This window comes from Culex pipiens, chromosome 3, assembly GCF_016801865.2.
Source record: "Culex pipiens pallens isolate TS chromosome 3, TS_CPP_V2, whole genome shotgun sequence".
NCBI lineage: Eukaryota > Metazoa > Arthropoda > Insecta > Diptera > Culicidae > Culex > Culex pipiens.
The window spans coordinates 4,809,720-4,827,374 of record NC_068939.1 but is presented as its reverse complement, the minus strand read 5'-3'; the positions used below and the strand labels follow the sequence as shown (position 1 = coordinate 4,827,374).

The window sequence follows — 17,655 nt, the reverse complement described above, 5'->3', positions numbered from 1 at the left end:
TCCGAAAAAATGATATTTCTGAATTCATGAAAATATTTTTTTTCCTTGAAGTTTTATGTCTTTTTTTCGAATACGGGCCGTATAAGTCTGAAAATATCTTATTTGATCAAAAATAAAAGTTTCTAAGAAGCCTTCGAATGATCAAACTTCGGATAATCGAATCAGGACTAAAATCCGAAAAAAAAAATCATTACAAAATATTCTATCTTCAAATAAACCTTAGGTATATATATAAAAGTTGAAGTCTCAAAATACCGTTGTCATGAGGGACATTGGGTCTTGTGGGTGACATTGAGTCATACAAAAGTGCAGAAATTTATATGACCCAATCTCACCCACCAGACCCAATGTCACCCCTGTTGACGGTTAGTATTTTATGAATTAAGATTTTTTTTTAATTTCAAAAGTTAACACGAGCCATAAAAAAAACACCTTTTTTCAGCAGAAAAATGTATGGGACCACCCTAGCGAAATTCGAAAATTGTCCAACTACATAATATTTCATAAATAGCGATTTTTTGCCATTTTTGCCGTGGGTTTTCTATGTTTTGTTTTATGATTATTTTACAAATAAACTCAAAATATCACCAAAAATCCATATTTAAACATTTTGGGCCAATTCCGAGGGCAAATTTTGAAACAGCGGGCAAAATCGTATGTAAAATCATATAGTTGAACAATTTTCAAATTTCGTTGGGGTAATCCATGCTTTTAAATTTAAAAAAATCTAAAATCCGAGACTTTCAAGTTAAAAGTTGTATCATTCTATAGAATATATATAGAACGAGTTATATTTCAAAAGACTTTTGACCAATAAATCCGAATCCATTTTTTTTTTTCAAAAAATGCAAATGTTGGTTTTTGGAAACTCTAAAAAGGCTCTGAACTTCACTTTTCTTTAAAACTCAACCCTGAATAACTACATTTAAAATCTATTGAAGCTTATAATAATATTTTTCGAAGAAGATGTATATTGCGAGATAAAATTTTGAAGTATTCAACAAAGTTGCTTGGATCTGCATTCCCAAAAACTTTCTAGAAAAGAAAAAAAATCCCAAAAATATTCTAGAAAAGTTAGATTTTCTAAATAAAAACCCGAACTTTCAACCAGGCAAAAGTTGCCTCTTTTCATTTGCAACTACTCTTCAGAAGACACCAAACTCTAAAACTGCATAATTTTTCAGAAAATCCAGTTTTCACTGTGAAATAGCCCAAAATTTCTTAGGAGTTTAGGGTGGTTCTAAAAGTTTAACTGTCAAAAAATGACAAAAAATTAATACTAATTAATTAACTCCCAGATCCCAGATGGTCCCGGTGGCATTTTTCGAGACGAGATTTGTCTGATCACGCCTTCCGTCGGACGGGAAGTAAATGTTGGCCCCGGACTAACCTAAAAAGGTTAGGTCGTTAGCTCATTCCAGGTGTAGGAGTCGTCTCCCTGGGTCCTGTCTCGATGGAGTCGCTGGTAGGCAGTTGGACTAACAATCCAAAGGTCGTCAGTTCGAATCCCGGGGTGGATGGAAGCTAAGGTGTAAAAAGAGGTTTGCAATTGCCTCATCAAGCCTTCGGACACCTAGTTTCGAGTAGGAATCTCGCAATCGAGAACGCCAAGGCAATGCTGTAGAGCGAATAATTTGATTTGATTTGATTTGATAACGAACTCAAAATGGGAGTCTTCATTAACAGGATTCCGAGATATTTTTTTATTTTTTTGTAAACTAACGCGCTCGCAAACTTAATATTGCTAAAATTGAAAAAAAAAACAAGCTGATTTCTTTTTTATTCAAAATAACAGTAAATACATGCCAATGACTTAAAAAAACGAAAAAGATACACAAACAGTGAGTTTATCACACTGTGCAGTGTCATACCAAAAATAATACCTGTAAGATTAAAAAATAATAATTTCATAAGATATTTTGTACGCCAACTGGGTGCAGGAGAATTGAAGATTGTAAAATAATATTTCTACGTTTATTCCAATCTCTAATCACGAATTTCATTATCATATTGAACATACTAATCCTGGAAAATTATGTATGTAGATAGGCGATACAATTTGTAGAAATATTTGGTATTTTCAAAAACATTAGTTACCAAAATAATTGATATTTTCAAGTTATGCACATGATTTCGTTGATTTTATCTTTCAATTTTGAAAATGTTGCTTTAGGCAATTTAGAATCAAAAAAAAAATCTGAATAGGATTTTTGTTTTCATATCATAATTGTATTAAAGTTCAGGGACAGACAAGCTGTTTTGTAATCTACATTTTTCTAGTTTGGGAAATCTTGCAATAATGAATTATTTCATTTCATTAAAAAAAGTTACTATCGATCTGCTAAAATAATCATAAAACTTTATATTTTTCCAATATTATCTACACGGAAAAAAATCAATTCTCGAAATCGTGAATTAAATTCACGAATGCGAGAACCACGAAGGAATATATGCACGTTTATAGTGCAAATGCACCATACTCATGAATAAATTCCTTCGTGGTTCTCACATTCGTGAACTTAATTCACGATTACGAGAATCGATTTTTTTCTGTGTAATTTTGACCACTGCTCTCATCCCACTGTGAACCCATTCTCCAGCAGCACTCAACTCGGCAGTTGGTCGAAACAAGTGAACTCGCCACGATGATCGTCGTCGTTGCCGTCGTGACGTATGATCGAATTGTTGAACGCCGCGATCGTGTGGTCCAGTTGATGCTTTTTAGAGTAAAAGAAGAAAAAAAAAACAAGCTCGCCCGATCGTTCGAGGGTCTCCTCTCAAAGAGGTCTGTGGACCCGCGGTGATTGATGCGTAAGTAATCGCGAATAAATGGTTCTGCGTCGTTATCATCAAAGAGTAAGGACCGCGGTCGGCTTGTTATGAAATGTGATTCTTTCGGTAACGTAATTGGAGTGCGAGTCATGCAAAAAGACACTTTTTGCTATCAATGTTGGAAAAGATGACAACATTGAGGTTAATTTGTTTTCTTTTTGCATTTTGATAATGAAACAATTCATGACGTGATGCGAGAATTTTAATAACACTTTCGGCCAACTGTCGATCCAGGAAGCAATCAGCCGTCAAGTGAAACTTTCTCTACGGGACAGTTGAAACACAATAACCAACCCAAAAGACAGTTGCATCTGCCGCAAAATAAACTGTCATCTTGGCCAAGCTGCTTCCGTCGTAAAAAATAATCTTCGAAAACAAAAAGAAAGCAATCAGCAGCACAAACTGGGAAAAGCGGAACATTGCCGAAAACTCTGAATTTTCCTGGTTGTCTTATATAACAACAAACGGAGGCTTTTAACGAAAAAACATAGTAGGCCTGCACACAAAAAAGCAACCAAGGGAAGCCAACTGCACCACAGAAATAAGTGTATGAAAACAGCCCAGTTCCGTGAACTACATTCCGGGTTTAGTTTGGGAAAATTGGGAGCAGGGCAGCCAGCGCAAGGCCCTTAGGGAAAAAGAGTGAAACTGGACCAAATCATGACTGGCGGTTGGTTGCCGGAGTGACCGTGAAAGTCAAGTTCATCATCGGTCAGTGCAGGGCAGGTTCCGCTCCCGCTCTCCGGAATACAATGGGCTCGTAAAGTAAGGGAAAGATATGGGTCTCTGGATTGGTTTGTGTGCGATGCACTTGAAGAAATGTATGATTATGGGCTAGAGTTATGGCGCTTGTTGTTTGATTTGGACCGACTTCAATGTGATGTATTCCAGATAGGTCGAAAGTTATTGGTTTACGTTGGAAATGGTTAGCCACAAGAAGTTTGTTAATAAAATTATAAAAACTGCTTTTGAAATTTCAAGACAGTTTTTTTAAAAAAATTTGAAGCAAAAGGTATCACAAAATGTACATTATTACAGTTTTGCTACTACCAAAAATTTGCAAAATATCAATGAATTTATGAAACATTTCCTATCTGTAGTCACTAAATTCAAAATTTTCAAACGGTCTAACAAAAGTGTCCTATTCGATTAAAATACAAAAAAATATATATATAGTTTAAAATCAACTGTACAACTGACCAAAATTTTTGAAATTATTTTTATAAGACGCAAAACAGAAAAAAACTGATTTTTAAACAAAAAAATGCACTTCACTTCCTTTGAAGACAGTGCTTTTAGCGGATTGCAGACTGGACTTCGCCATGGTATATATGATGATTTTCCAAAATAGGTTGTTTAGGAATTATAATTGGGAATAAAATCAAACCCACCTGAATCGGAAGAAGGATTTGGAGGACGGAAAATGTTAATGCTTCACTTTTTTAAGGAGACAAGGGAAAATCTCCACAGTATCCCCAAATAAGTTTCGCTTGAAGTTTGACGGTTTGTGGGAAGGTAACTTATTTCGAAACAATATCCAATATTTCACAAGAATATTTACGAGTTCTTTTAAAATGTTTTGAAATAAAAACACTTTTTGTTTTAAAAATATTAAAAGATCAGTTTTTTAAAGTGTACAGAGGTCAAAATACATCAAAAACAGTCAATAATTTTTGAGAACATATTTTCAATTCACATAGACGAGTTTAATTTTTTTCAGTAAAACGCAAATATTAAAGAAAGGAATAAAAATAACAGTCAGAAAATTCTAAAAAAAATCGCAATAGAAATTTGGTCATGATTTCTTAACAATTTCCGTATAAAATTTCGAAAAAACGTACTTTTGTATTATTTAAAATAGTTTTTATTAGGCAAGCACACAAGTTGGGGGGCAAAAAAAGATAAATTCTAAACTTTGGCCCTGGTGAAATTTTCAGCAAAATCGGTGCAGATATGACGATCCAAGATGTAAATTTTACTGATTTGTGGTCCTATAAATAAAATTTACATTTGCCTTAGCATATCTAAAGAATACCATGTTGTGAAAACAGAAGTTTATGCCACAAGTTGCAAATTCTGTTCAGCACTCGAGTTGGTGCTGTAATGAACTTTTCAGCACTGTTATTTTTGGTGTCGATAAGGTGGCCATTTCAGCCTTTAACCCTCTACTGCCAAATTTTTTTTCCCGTGTTCAGGAGGTCATTTTAAGCAACTTTTGTTCTACGAAAAACTTTAATTCTCTTGTTTTATGTTTTTCTTGTTTTATTTTTAGTATTTAAATTTGCATTTATCTTGTTAAGTTTATGTTTGTTTTTGGTAGTATTTGGCCTATTTTACCACCTAGTATAATTACATTTTGCCTAATTAATTTTTTCAAGTTTTGACAGTTACTTTTTCAATTTTTAGCTTGTTTTTCACATTTTCTGCTATAGAACGGCACCATCATAATTTAAATTTTAAAAAAATACTTAAAGGCATAGTCTGGGACAATACAAAAATTACTGCATACTTCTTTTTACTGAAAATATAGGAAATGTTAGTAAAAACCACAGCCAAAGTTGACCTTTAAAAAATGACATTTTTAAAAACATTGGTAAAGTCACATAAAACAAGTTAAACTTCCAACCCTGAAATTTTCTAAAATTTTAAGAGTTCTTCTTTCCAATGCTTTTTAAAGATCCAAATTGGTTGAAAAATTTATTTTTGGCGATTTTTTAGATCGAAACCCGTCTAAAGGCGGGGTAAGGTTGTAGAGGGTTAAGAATAACATGAAATGTAGGTATTTTCAAAACGGAATTGCAAAAAAGGTGCTTTTGCAAATCCGTTTTGAAATTACTTACCTTTCCGGTCATTATTACATTAAAAATCACTTAGAGTAATAACAAAACCTAATCTAAAACTATTTTGTTGAGAGATCCCTGTAAAATAGTGCGTAATTTTACAACAACAAAACTCGTTCTCACCATCAAAAATACCCTTTCCCAATCTCGAGCTTACAGAGTGAGAACCAGAACCTTCTCAATTGTGGTGTGTTCCACAAGTGGCGAAACCTGTACGAGAAGTGCTGCTTCTGCTGGCTGCTCACTTGATGCCTTTAGTCTCTACGCTGACGGAGCATAAATCCCACGAATCAGATCGAAACCCCCTCCTCGGTGTGAGTGGCACTCCACTCCACTCCAGACTAATAGGCGGGAAAAGAACAAACCTGAAATTGGAGAAGAAGAAGAAAAAACGGCAAACTGTTAAAAAGGGTAATAATGAAGAGCACTTGAAGGGAAGGGAAATACAAATTTGTAATAAAAACGTGTGGAGCAACAGGAGAATACAAAAACAACAACAAACAGAATCAGGTTAATCGCATTCCACCAAACAGAAGCGAAGAAGTTTTAGTCTGTGGGAGATCAACTCCTTTTACAGAACGGAAAGAAGAAGCAGCCATTGATTGGCCGTTGGCGTTAATTCAGCCTAGAATGAGCTACCGACGACGACGACCAGCAAATTGGTCTGATTTGTGTCATATTACTTACTATGGAACACTTCTAGCTGGGCTGCTCTAGCGCTGTAAATTGGTCATATTGTGGGCGGCTTTTTCTAAATTGAGCAAATCTTGATTGGCGCGCGAGAGGTGGAAGCACACGCACTTGCCGAAGTGGGAGTTGTTGACACAGTTGAGGAAGCTACCACTTCGTGAGTTCTTAGTGATAATTTCCTTGTTGTGATGTGACACTTTGTAGATTGTTTCTACTTGTCTCATTTTGAAGCAATTGTTGACTTTTAATGAGTATTTTGTGTTTAATTAATTGTAGGCCGACTGTGAAACTATGGGAAATTACAATTTGTAGAAGATTGAAACTAGTTGTGGAATAAGTAATTAAATATTTATTGTAAAGATTTTGATATGTCTGTAAAACTTATCCAATTTGCACAGGCCGGCAACGAAATTATGGCAAAATTTAATATGAAGCATTTTGGAGCAATTGGTGGCATCTTATTTAAAATTTCATTGTAAAGATTTTTGTTATGGTATGAGTCGTACTTGTGTTCAATTTAATGTAGGCCGGCTATGAAACTACAGAAAAATATTTGAAATTTATTTTCTAAAAATGTTTCAAAAGAAATATCTTAAACAACGTAAATCAAGCGGTTCTGGAAGTGATATCGACCTTCACAGCTGTCTTTAATCTTTTCAGCAAATGTCTACGAAATTAACGTCCAAGTACAAAACAACCTCCAAAAAGTACAAAACAAGCGACATCTGGTCACCGTCAGCGCGTTCCACATTTTCTCTCTCCGGTGGCCAGTGCACTAATTCCGCAAAGAGTCCGCTAGGTTTATTGCTTAATTGCACTGGATCTGGAGGCGGCTGCTGCTGGTGTTGGTCGTCGTCATCGTTTGCAGAGTGTTAATCTATTTCCCCTTTTCCGCGAGTTTGTCGTAATTTAACGCGCTCGACGTGAAACATCTCTCTCGCACAGAGTTGCTGGCCGATCTGGCGTGTTTTTTTTTTTTTGAAGAAAATTTCAGGTCAGAACGAGGTTGTAAAATTTGATTTGACACGCAGCTCCGACGTACGGTGGGGACAATTTGTCTCTTTCAACGAGAGCTGTTCGAGCGACATCTCGGTTACAAATTGGGAACCGTTGAAAACAACTCGAGGGGTTTTCCCCCGAAAGCAAACTCAAGCGGAACGTGTCTTTCTAGCCAGAAATCTCAACAAATCACACAAAACTACTGCTGGTCAGTTTGCGGTCGAACCGGATCGATAATTAGCGGAAAAATAACATTGAGATTAGATCTCGCTGACCGGCAGGGTGCCCCTACGGGGCATGTACTCTGCTGGACTACTGACGGGGCTAACCGCGGGCCGACCGGCTGTGGTTGCTTGCTCAATTGTCCCGATTAGAATCGGAACGTGGTTTGTTGGTTTGCGTTCAGGGTTAAGATCAAAAGTTGTCTAATTAGAGGTATGCCTGATGAAGTAGTCCAAAGTCAGTCAGTTTTCATAAATGCATTTACAAGATTTTCAGATTGCCATTCATTTTCAAAAATATAAAATACTTAAGAGGGGGAAAAATTTTGAAAGCACTATTGAAATTCATAAATTTTTGAACCCTGTGTTTGCTTCAAATCATTATTGAAATAAACATTGACACCAAATGTTGTCTAATGTTAATTTTGAATAATTTATTGATTTTTTTCAAAATGCGCAAAAAAAAACTTCCTTGAATTCGATCCGTCAAATTTTGTTGTGCCTTATGAAGCCTTTCCCATATCATTGCTGATAGGAAGGCACAAAGTTAAAACATGTGCGTCTCAAGTTTCACACTAGTATTATAATGTTTTTTTTTGTTATAACTCTCATAGCATTGCAGCTTGGAAGGCACGTCGACGGAAATAGTTCAGCGCAATTAGGGGCTTCGTAAACATAAGTCTAATATTTTATAATTGCATATTAGAGGAAATTCCCATCCGTTTGGCAGGTTGAGAAATCGGTCCTATTTTCACCCAATTTGCCAATTTCTACTGTTTAAAAAGAACTAATTTGGCGAAAGTTTTGAGCCTGCTTGCCGACAAAAAAAACCATATATTCAGGCAACACATTTTTTCAAATATTTTTTAAATGTAAAATCGATTATTGAAAATACCCGTTTTCAAATTATAGCCACAGTAAGATCGATGAGAAAAAAAATGTCATAAATTTTTCGAATTTAAAAAGTTCCTATTTCTAAAGATATTTTTTACCTGGCAAAATCTCCTTTAAATACGTCCAAAAGATATTGAAGATAAGTCTTTTCATTCATGAGATTCAGCCATTCAAAAAATAAGACAAAAAAAGTTTTTTAAGTGTCACCCCAACATGCAAATGCCAATATCTCATAAGCTAATGGTCCGATTTTTGATGTCAAGCAATGAAAAAAAAAAAAAAAGCAATGAATCATTCGTAAAATTTGTTAACCTTTCGGTAATTCGTTAATTTTGGAATCCACTCTTCCGGCAGCAGCATGCAGTTCCACATCGCATGTTCGGGTGTAGACAATTCATAAAATTTGTTAATCTTTTTGAAATAAAATATTTTTAAAATTTTAAAATCAGGACTAACATTTGGAAAGGTCCACACATTAAAAATTACTCTTTTCAAATGTAAGTCTTAATTTAAAAAAAATCAAAATATTTTTTTTCCAGTACATCAGATAATTTTACGCATGATTAATTTCTTGAAATTGAAAATCGGACCATTAGGTTCTGAGATATCGACCTGTATCTAACAAATAAAAAGACCAATCTTTAATGTTTCTAGGACGAATTAATAGGAAATTAGCGATAATTAGTTTGAAAATAGATTTATTTAAAATACTCAAAATACGGATATTTGGAATTCAACTTTTAATGATAAAAAATATTAAAAAAAATTACACGGATAGAAATCTTGTGAGCATATCCGGTAACTCTATGTTTTTGAATTCGTAAACATTGAAATGTTTCCAAAACCGTCAACATTTTTCTCAAATTCGATATAAATGTTTTCAAAATCGACAACAATGTTGTTCGAAATCAGGAAAATTGTTGACGATTTTGGAAACATTTCAATGTTTACAAATTCAAAAACATAGAGTTGGGGGGTATGGCGATTGTCCACGATCCATACAAAAAAGTTTTTTTTTTGTATGGACAATTGTCCACAAGTCCCGTTACCGGATATGCTTACAAGATTTCTATCCGTGTAATATTTTTTTTAAAGTTCCTTTTCTTTTTCTAAATGGTCCTAATCAATACCTTCAACTTTGCCGAAGACACTAAATTGATCCGAAAATCCCTTGGGATCATCCATAAACCATGTGGATACTTCCCCTTCCCGATAAACATATTTTCGAATATTTAGGGGGAGAGGGGGTAATATGCACCCCCTAAGGGAAAACTGTGATTTCTCAACCATTACAGCATTACTGTGGAAGAATTTTCTTCGATGTTCTAAAACAACTATTATTCTTCGTCATCCATGTGAAAAAAAGTCTTAAAAAACCTCAAAATTGTTCGAAAATATCAAATTTCTAAAAACATTTTTGATTCATTTCAAACAACCATGCGGGGCAATATGCACCGCAACATTGGGGCAAAACGCACTACAACAACGGGGCAAAATGCACCACAACATGGGGCAAAATGCACCGGGTAAAAGCAGTTTTCACTAGTCACCACTAGATGACACCGCTGTTTTTACAAAGGAGCTTCACAGCGGTGCATTTTTCCCCGACCACGCTTTTTGCAGAAAATTTAATTAAAAAGGCATTTTTTGATGTTTTTCGACTCATCTATCTACAGAATAATGAAAATTATGTCAAAAACTATATACCTCACCACTTACAATATAAATAAATGGTTTTTATATTGTCCAAAAATCATATTGAAAGTGCAATAAAATTTAGATCAAAACACAACATTTTAAAGTTTTGCAAATAACTTTGGATGTTTTTATCCTACGATGCTCAAATTTTTCCAGCATAGTTTTACAATGTTATGCTTCCAATTTCTTTGATTTTTTCCCGGAAAATTCTTTCAAATACCGAGAGTTGCAGTTGAGTCTTTTTACCGGACGGACGCGTTTTTTAATTCGCTCTACACTTTATTTTTATTTACCTTCACTGACCCAGTCCACAAACGTAAACGTAAACATATTTATTTTTTTTTTGTCGCGCGTCGCGTGTGCACTTATTAACAAACGTAAGAAATTAACACTATAACATCTGAAACCGTACCTACTAGAAGAAGACGACGTAATAACACAGGCAATAAATACCCAGTGTGGTTCACTCCACAACTAAGAAATTTAAAAAATAGAAAACAAAAAGCCTACAAACTATACAGAAACAATACAAATGACACAAATCTTCTGAATTATCTGAATATTTCCGACCATTTTTTTTCTGCACTCAATTCTGCCAACGAAGAATATAATAGTAAAGTCGAATCTGAAGTCAAATCATGCCCGAAAAATTTCTTTAATTACGTAAAATCCAAATCCAAAAGTAGTAACTTCCCATCGCAAATGCAACTGGACGAAAATGTAGGCAGTAACTCAAAAGAAATTTGCAATCTTTTTTCAAAATTTTTCAAAGAAGTATACACCTCATTTTCCGAAGAAGACCGCGACCGCGACTACTTTTCATATATACCAGAATTTCCAAATGACGTCTTAGTCAATTCTTTGTCAGAAACGGAAGTACGCCAGGCATTGAAGGACTTAGACTCATCAAAAGGACCAGGACCCGACGGAATAGCACCTGCATTCCTAAAGAACCTTGCAGAAGAATTGACATATCCACTGCATCATCTTTTCAACATGTCAATAAATACAGGAAAATTCCCACAAACATGGAAAAAGTCTTTTTTGGTGCCTATTTTCAAGTCAGGCCCAAAATCAGACATACGTAATTATCGCGGAATTGCCCTTTTGTCTTGCATTCCAAAACTTTTCGAATCTATTATAAATGAAAAAATCTTTCAGCAAGTAAAAAACCGCATCACATGTAAACAGAACGGCTTTTTTAAAGGCCGCTCTACTAGCACCAACCTTTTAGAATTTGTAAATTTTACACTGAATGCAATGCATAATCGCAATTTCGTAGAAGCAATTTACACAGACTTTAGTAAGGCATTTGACAGAATCGACATACCATTATTAATCTTCAAACTGCAGAAAATTGGAATTCAACCGAATCTTTTGGAATGGCTTAAGTCATATTTGACTAAGCGCGAACAAATTGTTCGCTTCCAAAATGTACTATCGGAATCAATTCACGTCACCTCTGGGGTTCCGCAAGGATCCCATCTAGGACCTCTTCTTTTCATCTTGTATGTAAACGACATTTCCTTCATTCTTAAAAAAATTAACGTACTTGTATATGCAGACGACATGAAATTGTATATGGAAATAGGAAATGCCAATGACAGTCATGTATTCCAAAACGAAATTAATCTTTTCTACACATGGTGTAGTAAAAGCCTACTCCAATTGAATGTAAAGAAATGTAATTCCATTGCCTTCAGCAGAAAACATGAAACACCAAACATAACAGTATTATTAGGAAACCAACCAGTAGAAAAATGCAAAGTAGTACGTGATCTAGGTGTCATCCTAGACTCACAACTAACTTTTGTAGAACACTATAACACAATAATAAACAAGGCAAAAAGTACATTAGGCTTTATAAAGCGCTTTGCATTCAACTTCCAGGACCCGTATACTATTAAATTACTCTATATAACGTATGTCAGGCCACTCTTGGAATACTGTAGTATCGTCTGGAATCCATACTATGCCGTACACCAAGCACGTATTGAATCTGTCCAAAAACAATTCTTACTGTACGCACTACGTAAACTTAACTGGACTGCATTTCCTCTCCCATCGTATGAAGCACGCTGCATGCTCATAAACATACAATCATTACAAGAACGTCGTAAATTTGCCATGCTCTCTTTCATCAACGACATTATTTCTCAACGCATACAGTCAGCAGCATTATTTTCAGTAATACGCAATAGTATTCATGAACCAAGCCGTACTCTTAGAAATTCACCACTTTTTAGAATAACTGCATACACGACAAATTATTTAAAAAATTCGCCATTAAATCAAATGATGCGCTTTTATAATGAAAATTCACAGTACATACATTTCGACATGTCTAAACCGGAACTACGAAAAAATCTGTACAATAGAAATAATATCTAGTATGTAAGAAAATTGTAAGTAGTCTACATAAGCTTGACGAATAAACAATAAACTCTAAAAGCAGGGGGTGCATTTTGCCCCAGGGGTGCATATTACCCCCTCTCCCCCTACATACATTTTTTTTGTATGGAGACACTTTTTAGGGCAAATCAATGATGGCCCTAGAATGTTTTTGCCAAATAAAGGCAAAAAAAATAACTTTTTAAATCGGCCGATTTTTTTTAAATTACAAGGGTTTATAGAAGCATTTTACACCAGGCAAAATTACATGGATAGTGCAATCATAATCATAATCGCTTAATGTTTTTGCCTTTCTTACTAAAGAAAGGTATAGGTTTTACTTTAAGGCAGGACGTCATTTCCATCTTCGTAAATATGTCGATTCAGCATGAATTTTAATCGGAAAAATCGACAAAAAATCACACTGCATCGATTTTTGACGCTTCGTCGCCAAGTCGACAAGTTGTCAAGTTGAGCTTCGAATACTGGCGCGAGAATGCTGGCGCATATATTTTGTGGCTCGACTTATACTAATTTTGTAGTAGCTTGTCTACCGATGTTTCCTTCAATATGTAAGATATCGTAGCTTTTCGGTTTCTTTTGCCCTGACCGTTTTTGCATAACTGTCCAATGTTTATGCAAAAACCTTTATGACATAGGACATTCATCCGGCTACTATCATTTTGTTTCCCGTGCGCTCCTAAAATCGCCTAAATGTAGACTTCATTTTTTCGTGATTTCGTAAGTTTATTTAACAAAGTTCATTGGATTCCAATAGGAGCTTTCTAAGCTTTTCATCGTTTATATCGTTTTCAAAGAGTTCAATGCTGGCGACTCCAATGGCTTTTTTCCTAAGGTTCTCGCGATTGAGTGTGTAGTGGTGCGGTTGTTAAAAATAGCTATCTCTGACTCTGTCACTTTCGTAGAAGCTGAATGGCTAGCTTCCCTGCACCGTGCGGCACACGCGGTTCACTTGTACCTCGGTTTTGCTTGTCTTGGTGCGCTGGTACGATGAACCAAAACACCAACACAGTCACACAAAAGGGCTCGTACCGAAACTAGAAAACCAAAACCGCGGTGTGCGTTGTTGGGAAGCTTGCTATGATCGCGTTTGTCATAAACGCTTGTTTGATTAGAAACGTACAAACATATTGTACGATTAAAAATATTCTTTTGGTGAAAATTGCGTTTTTTATTTCTTTTGGAAATCATATCATTCATAATACTCATAATATCATCATAATACTTTGCTTTCATCATAAGACTTTCTTTTGTGCTGACGTTATAAATAAACAAAGTCGATTTTATTAATTGAAAGAAGTTCTACCATTGTTATATTCTTTAGTAAGAAAAGCTCTTTCTCACCCAGGTGGGATTAAATCGGGTTTTTTTTTATTATTTGGAATATTGGAGTCGAGGGACATTACAATCAAAAAATATTTATCATTTAAAAAAAAACTATTTAAAAAAATCCAAGATTTTCCAAGATTTCCCCCGCTTACGGCCCAAGCCCAAGACACTCGAGGCACTAAACCGATCTCATTTATTCAACAATTTACTCAATTTGCGCGGCACGCCATAAATCATCATTTTCCCAGCAGGCAAAATGTTGCTAGCTACTTCGAATCTTTCTGCCAAGTGCACTGCTGCACACTCTTCAGAGTCGTCGTCGTCTGAGAGAAGATACGATACTACGTGCCCTTCTTTCCTTCCTTCCATCTTTACTCCACGGTAATAATACTACAATCATTCAGCAAAGTCAGCTCAACTCAGCCGCTGTTGCAGCCAAGAAAGATACTCGAAAATCAACACCGGATCGTGTCTCATCGTAAAAACCACCCCCAAGTGGTGCTGTCCACGGCTGTCGAGTTGATTTGTGGAATAGGTTTTCAAAGTGGCTGACAACAATTTCTCATTTACCTTTAATTTCTAGATTATTTGGAATTTTTATCGAAAAATGTCGATAGTTGAAACAATTAAATTACGCCCTTCTAAATTGTTCCTCCCCAAAGTGTCCACCACGACGTCACGGACACAACTTCGAGACGAGCCACTAAACGTTATGTCGTCGTTTTGCCAACGCCCGCCCGGGGCATCTTGCAGAATTTAGAACCCAGACTAATGCCCATCGACGAGGACGGTCGAGCTGTGCGCAATTAAAATCAATTAAAAATTTGCATCTAACGTTTTCGCTTGCGGCCGTCCAGCAAAGTTGACTCCGAAAAAAATACGGTTCAGGAAATCACGCTGCGTCTGCTTGCGTTTCGCAACCGGGAACAACTTAATTGAATTTCTTGGAAAGGATTGGTTGCTCTTTTTTTTTCTTTCGAAGATTTCTGAGCGGAAATGATTGAAGTTGGAGGTATCACGTTACACGCGCAAAGTGTTATCAACCTCGCAAAATTCCAAGCTTCTAGCCATGATTCAGGCAGATCGGCTACCACCATTAGGTGAGTCAGCTGATTTCACGGCGTTGAGATGAATCTCCAAATATGGAACACACTCAGTCAGAGCTTAATGTCCAGTGGGTCCTATCCGGAGGGCTGAACCTAGTCGGAATGTAATGCTGCTGGTCGGTTCTAGGAAATCCGCCAAGGGGCAATGAATCAGAGGGCAAGCTATAATATCGTGATAATCTGAAACATGTTTAACATTGGAAATTTACCAGAATTTTTTTGTTCAACTGATTAGCAACAACAAAATTTGCGACTTGGGAGTAGAATGGTTAGGAACAATATTATCGTTTGTCATCTCGCCGATCGTCCATCGGAAAGTCATTAACATGTAGTCGGGAGCCAGCATCGGACTTTTGCTTTCAGAAGGCACCAGCAGAAGCCAGTTAGTGGCGCAACGCTGCGTAATGGCACCGGGTCATTTGGGTTGTAGGGGAGACTGGAACATTAAAGCTTTTTTAAAAAATTCAATAAATCCGAAGTTCAAGTGTCCAAAGGATAAACAAAACTTAAAATAATAACAAACATAATATATTTTCAAACATAATAATATTTTCAACTTTCCGTTTCCAACATTTCTTCGTTTTTTTTTTTCCATTTTGTTGAAATGATTTCTATTAATTCACAGAAAAGAAATCATGGTTATATTACATCTGGGAAGGGATGTACATCTTTTATGTCAGAAAAAATGTGTAATTTTACCACTTTTTCTTGTGATGCCGCTTTTTCAGTCTAAATTAAGGTAAAATTACATCATAAAAGAGGTAATATTCAAGCTTCCAAAATTACACCTTCCAAATTTACACAATTTTTTACTGTGTTCCCTAAGTGAAAAGAACCCATTTTGACTGTTAGTTTTCCATAGAGAATTTGCAGCAAAGCCAAAAGACACATGCCGCCACCTATGAACAAATAGCGTAAACCTATGATTTTTTGAAAAAATGTGTTTTTTCCTTCATAATCAACATTTTTATAAAACTTATGCCGGATTCAGATGAGAAAAAATATTTCCAACAATTTGGTGTACATTTTTCCAATATTTGTTTGATTTTTCTATGAGAAAACTGTAAATTAAGAAAAAGATAGTAATTTGGACTACTTGGCAAGAAAGTCTGTCAAAAATCAATAAAATCGTTTAATATACGTTAACACATCTGTTAACAACTATATAACTGTTTATTTCATTGATATATACGGGGAAACTATTTTTTTCGTGTTCCAAAACATGTTTTTTAAAGAAAAAGGTCACAAATTTTTGCGCGCCCAAATATTGATGTTCATTATTTTAAAGCAAAAAATTTTTCTCGTCTTTTGCAACCAGTTTGATTAAGATTGATGCAGAGAATCATGAGAAATAAGCGATTTTGTTCTTCAATCCAGCAGAAAGGAATACGATTTTTGGCAAGTAACCTCATTTTGGCGCCACCTACATTTGAAACACAGTCGCGCTGCAAAACCTCAATACAAGGCTCCAATTTGACCAGCCTGCAATGGTCATACAAAATGGGCATGTGAATATTCAAAAATCTGTATCATGAGAAGGGGTTTCCTGATCAATTTGGTGTCATTGGCAAATAAAGGCTGATTTTTTTTAAACTTTTGCACGGGTATGAATCTTCAAGCAATTTCAGTTTGGCGACTTGTATCAGAAGAAAGTGAGGCATTTTCGCTAGTTCTCACTGTTCTGTGTTCTGCGTGCACGTCCGCAAATATCGACCACACACATACTAACACAAAGCACCACCAAGAGGCAAAAGGTAGTTACGAATATTGTTGGCACTTTTGTAAAAAAATATGCGGTTTTGCAAAAACAAAACCAACTTTTGAGTGTAGTTCGACTATCAAACTTATTATTCGTTGCTTATTTGTTAGGAAATTTTTTAAAAATAAAAAGTTTTTTTGCAGCACCCCTTTTGGGCGGACTTTTCTGTTGTCACCTTTTGGTTCCTTGGATTAGCCTTGGATAATTTCACAGTGTAATAAACAGGGCAGCTACCACCACGCGGTGCCACCGTTTTGAGAAAATGATACAGGTTTTTCGGACGAGTTTCAATCCCGTGCTTTTTGTCACTAAAATTCGAATTCAAAAAATCGTATTTTTTAACTATCGTTTTTTAATGTTTTAGGGAACTAAAAAATGCAGAGTAGATTTAGGATAATGAAAAATCTGGTACAAATCTAGAAAAAAAAAAAAATTTGGAAAAAAAATATTTCTAAAATATTTTTGTTTTGATAAATCAAATTTGCAATCGAAAATGACTTAACACATTTTTCAATAAAGTGCACATTTTTCAAGTTATAGACCTTTTTAGGTGATTTTTTTTTTCGAAAACTGTTCAGTTTTTTTTTTGCGATTTAAAAATACTGCATACATACTAAGGAAAACCACCTTTGCCAAAAATATTTTAGAAAATCTGACAAAAGTTTCTATAATTGGGTACTAAAGCCCTATGTCAATTTTTATGAACAACGGTAAAAAACACGATTAAAAACCATTTCTGATCACTTTTTTTCATTTTAATGCAAAAATTTGTTTTGACAAGACAACATTTTTTCGTTGGATCAACTATGGTCCCCTTGGAACGAGCTGTCAAGTAGGAGCTTTTCTGTCAAGAAGGATCGCTAGGTTATTTTTTC

The 17,655-nt window shown here is 35.3% G+C and overlaps 2 protein-coding genes across 2 annotated transcripts in view; both read right to left on the bottom strand.

The window, feature by feature from the left end:
- The window catches only part of LOC120424424 (serine/threonine-protein kinase N), a 153,681-nt gene that overhangs the window by 118,263 nt on the left and 17,763 nt on the right, over positions 1 to 17,655 (bottom strand). The gene's annotated exons all lie outside the window — the stretch shown is intronic.
- LOC120424425 (conserved oligomeric Golgi complex subunit 6) overlaps positions 5,892 to 17,655 on the bottom strand; it is a 40,616-nt gene continuing 28,852 nt past the window's right edge. The window contains exon 4 of the mRNA XM_039588542.2: positions 5,892 to 6,037. The gene's annotated coding sequence lies outside the window, so the exon portion shown is untranslated. The remainder of the gene's footprint in view (positions 6,038 to 17,655) is intronic.